We start from the raw sequence: 5,121 nt of genomic DNA, 5'->3' as shown, positions 1-5,121 counted from the left end.
AACTCGGTAGTGGGTCCTGACACTTGGGGACCCCGCCCTCTCTGCTAGCTCTCTGTCCCAGGCTCAGAAGGTCCCCACATTGCTGCTGTGCGTTCCTGTCCTTCAACCTTTCCTTTCCCAGGCCCCTCTTGGTTCAGTATTCAGTCCTCAGAGGATGGTGATGTCACAGAGGGAAACAACAACAGAGAGACAGACGTGCAGACAGTGAGGGAGTGTGGCCAGTCACAAACATAACTGTGAATCTGGGCTGCTTCTCCCCAGTCTCAGAGAATCACAGTGACCACAGCCACTGTGGGGTCCCAATGAGATCCTAATGAGAGTGGCCAAGAATTCACTGGCTCATACATTCATCACTCACCCCCTGTCTTATCACCTAGAGTGTTTATCTCACACATAGAGTTCCAGCCAGCTGGGATTGGCAGGCTAGTGTGAGAGTCTTGCTAAATAAAACCAGAGCTGTGAGGCAGGTGCTAACTGTAATTGGGAAAACAGGCTGTCTGCCCACTGGAGGGAGGTAGCAACTGCAGAGCGACCAGGAAATGGTAGCCCAAAAAGGGGGAGGTGAGATCTCTGTGGAGCCTTGCATCAGTGCAGACACAGTCCAGGAACAGGAAATCCTCCCAGTGTAAACAGCTTGAGTGAAGGTTTGGAGGCAACCAAGCGAACCAGGCATGTGATCGGTGGCAGAAATGGACGGTGCAGGTGGAAGGGACAAGACACAGGACTTTCAGCACAGGATCTGACCAACCTCCAAAGGCGGGATGATGAGGGATCCAAACTCTGTCCCTTCAAGCTGTGTGTGCTCTTTTCATACACCATATGCAGCTGTTGTGGGTGTGAGCTGAGATAAATCACAAGTGTAAAATACATATTGGATTTCAAAGATGGAGTACCAAAGAAATAATGCTCATACGTGCCTGTTATATTGGTTGCTCATTAAATGATTATGTTTAGGACATGTATTAAATAAAAAATATCATTAGAAATCATTTCACCTGTTTTGTTTTACTTTTTTATGCTCTAGGACAATTTTATTAGCATTTAAAAGAAAAACAACAGGGTAGGCAGGCTGAAAATACCAGCAATTGCCCAAAGGAGGGAGGAAGGTGGAGAAGAGAGAAAGAGAAAAGCATGCCCTTTCCAGTTAGGTGTGGAAGGTCAGCAACAGCCACCTAGCAGAAAGTGCTAGAGAAAGCACACTTGCATTCCGGTCCACATTCCAAAGGAAAAGACAGAAAGGCAGAAAAAAAGAAAAGTTCCATCTTTCTGAGTCAGGACTCAGATGAGGGGATCTCAATAAACTAATCCTCCTGCCTCAACTTCTAGTACCATAGATTCATGCCAGCATGCACAGCCACTTTGTTTGAATGTAGCCACGAGAAAGCCAGGGACTAGGGATGTGCCTTGCCCCCATGCCTTAGCATGCAGGAAACCGTCAGAGGCAGTGAAGGCAAATCTGGAGGAAGGGATAGTAAGGGTAGAGGGAAAGTGGGGGCTACAGCAGAGTGAGATCTGGAAGCCCAATGGTGGCTGGGTGAGAAACAACTCAGATGAAAGGAAAAGAACTGACATGACACACACAGGAAAAGCAGGCCACACCAATGACGGACAAGCCGAAGTCAAACTTTTCATATAAGTCAGTCAGTGTTAGGCAGTCAAGACCGCTCAGCTCAGTGGGTAATGGTGTTTGCTGCCAATCTTGGTACCTGAGTTTGATCTCTCAGGCACACACATGATAGAAAGACAGAAATTATTCCCACAAATAGATGACAAGGCCCTATTGACAAAGACAACACTTACACTACTCATTAAACTCAGAGAAGGTGATACGGTGTCTACCTAGAGCCTTCACCCCTACAAAGTAGTGTACTGGAAGGTACTCTGCATGCTACCAAAGGAGAGAGGTAAACCCCAACCTAACTACAAACCTTCAGATCTACAAAAGTCACCTGCCTGCAAGATATGCTGGTGCAATGGTGACAGAAAGCTGTGGGAGTAACCAACCAATATCTGCTTTAAGGCCCATTTCCAGGTGGAACACATACCCAACATTGCTTGGGTGGTCAAGAATATAAGACTAGCTAGGCCATGAACCTAGGAGAAAACCAAATACTACTGTCCGGCCAAAGGAATGTGGCAATAAAATGACCCCTAATGACATTCTGCTATACCCATAGATCCCCACCTTGCTTAGCCATCATCAGAGAAGCTTCCTTCTGCAGCAGATGGGAACAAATAGAATCCCACAGCCAAACAATATGCAGAGAGTAAGGAGACTTTGGAACACTTAGCCCTAATGGGATATCTCCGTCAAATCCCTCCCCAAAGGACTCAGGGAACCCTACAGAAAAGGAGGCAAAAAAGAGGGAAAGAGGGCTGGAGAGATGGCTCAGAGGTTAAGAGCACTGACTGCTCTTCCAGAGGTCCTGAGTTCAATTCCCAGCAACCACATGGTGGCTCACAACCATCTGTAATGAATTCTGGTGTGCAGATATACATGGAAGCAGAATGTTGTATACATAATAAATAAGTAAAACCCTAAAAAAAAAAAGAGGGAAAGAGCCAGAGGGGTTGGAGGATAGCAGGGAATCAAGGCCTGCTAGGCACAGCAGAGCTGGTGCACATATGAACTCTCAGTGACTGTGACAGCATGCACACCTGCATGGATCTGCACCAGATAGGGTCCTAGACCTGAAAGGAGAAATGGACACACACCATCCCTAGCCCAGAAGCTATCTCCAATAGACAGCCATTTGCAAATGAAATATTTGTTTTCTTCAAGGGAGGCTCACTGGGGAAACAAACCACTCTTAAAGAGATGCCCCATGTCCAGCAGCAGATGTCAGCACAAAACAAACCCAATAGCATCTTTGGGGGGTGGACTGTCTCTTAAAATCAGAGCATGTGTGTGTGCCTGTGTGTGTGTGTGTGTGTGTGTGTGTGTGTGTGTGTGTGTGTGTGTGTGTGTGTGTGTGTGTGTGTGTGTGTGTGTGTGTGTGTGTGTGTGTGTGTATCCCCTTCAGATCCTTTGTGTATCTATTTTGGCTTCCAGCTTTGGGTTTTTATAGGATTCCTGAGTGTTCCAACATGTGTATCTCTGCATCTATGTGTTTCTTGTGCTTTTTATTTTTTGGCCTTTGTTTGTTTGTTTGTTGTTTGATTGGTTGGTTGGTTGGGTTGTCCTATTCTAATTTGTTCATTTTTATCTTGTTATATTTTATTATTATTCATCAGATACCCTTTTGTTTTCTGAAAAGAAACAGAAAAGTTGTGAATCCAATGGGAGGGGAGGTGGGAAGAACTGGGGGAAGGTAAACTGTAATCAGAATATATTATATGAAAAAAATCTGTTTTCAATAAAAGAAAAAAGATAGTGAAGGGTCCAGAAATGAAGGATCCAGGAATATAGAAATATAAAATTATAAGCCCAAACACATTTTGGAAAAAAAAAAGCTATCAGCCACTGTTAACCTTTAACAACCACTTTCTGCCTTAAGAGCAGACACCCTGGCAGTCACTATGTACAGAGGTAAACTTTAACAATTTTCTCCCACCTCTCAGCTTCCCATCTAGGCAGGTAAGGCAGACAAAGATTGGCTTCTAACTATTGCCTCTGTGGGACCCTCTGCATTGTATTCCCTTAATTTTAACTGTCCTCCTAAGTGACTCTACTCTTTGCCTTTTCTTTTAGGGACAGGGAAAAGTGCCTGTGTCAGCCACAGGCTTTCCGTAAACATTCTAAGTTAACATCTTATAACCAAAAGTTGTAAAACTAAAAATGTGACTTTGAGCCTGATCTCAAGGCTGTAAAAGCTCTTTGGCCCACACCTGGTGCTTGATTTCATTGTAAGAAGAGGCCCAAAACCAGCCCCCATTGCCACGGTGTCAGAAGCCAATCTCTGGCTGGTCTCAACTAGAGCTGATAAGCTTTTTTGCTCTACAGGTGACTTTTTTGGAATAAAGTTGGCTTCTGTTTCAGGTGGTCTGTTCTCCCATTATTTGTGCCTCCAGACCCAACAATAACAATGCAAAACATATACAGAACTTTCACTTTATTTGTTAAATTTATTTTGATGTAGTTTTCGATCACGTCACTAATAAGATTATTGTCTTGCACTGTTTGGACATCCCCCATCCCACACCGTGTGTGTGTGTATGTGTGTGTATGTGTGTGTCTTCTATACCAGTTCATTTTTGGTTCACATAAGATAACTCAGTTTCAGCAATCTATTGTAAGTTGATAAACATTTGCAAGAATATTCTGCTTTTAACCTCTCCTTCACACTACACTCATTGAAGTCACAATTTACAACTACCCTGGTAATGTGTTCATTAACATTATTTAACCACAGTTATTTTTAATGCTTTTGTCATTTGACTTTTACAGAACGACAACAGACTTACTAACCAGCTGCAGTAATAATTATTTCACAGGGTGGTGGTGGCACATGCCTTGAATCCCAGCACTTGGGAGGCAGAGGCAGGAGGATTTCTGAGTTCCAGAATAGCTTGGTCTACAAGTGAATCCCAGGACAGCCAGGGGTATACAGAGTAGCCCTGTCTCAGAAACACCATGAAATAAATAAATAATTTCTTGTGAATATGTTTTTTAAATGCTTGCTGGCCTATCACTGCCCTGCACAGAAGGTAGATGCATCTCTCACCCTAGGGACCTTTGCTGCTATCTGGATCCATCTGGGTTGTCATTTCTTACAGTGGGGGTCATGTGCTGTGTATTTTATCTGGCAGAGGCCAGAGAAGCTGTTCAATACCCACAACACACAGGCAGCCCCATGACAAAGCAACCCCATCCCAAAACATCACTTGTACCAAGGAGGGGAACCTGTTCTGGACCTGTCACTTGGCATCTGCTCTCCCCCAAAATGAGGGCCATGACAGTGTTTCCTAAGCTTCTTTACTCTATGACTGTGAAGGTGACAATAGAAAACCTTGTCCCTGGCAAGGAGGTCCAGCTCCAAGACATTTCTGTCATCCATTTGCCCTGTGATCATAATGAGTATGCTGTTCTTGATACCTGGTCAAGCTGCGACTGTCTAGTCAGGTTCTGGGGACTAGCCAGTCCTTATATTAGTTCTGAGCTCACAAATCAGCCAAGCCAAA

Source organism: Cricetulus griseus, chromosome 4 (genome assembly GCF_003668045.3).
Source record: "Cricetulus griseus strain 17A/GY chromosome 4, alternate assembly CriGri-PICRH-1.0, whole genome shotgun sequence".
In the NCBI taxonomy this organism is placed as follows: domain Eukaryota; kingdom Metazoa; phylum Chordata; class Mammalia; order Rodentia; family Cricetidae; genus Cricetulus; species Cricetulus griseus.
This window is presented reverse-complemented; position numbering follows the sequence as displayed.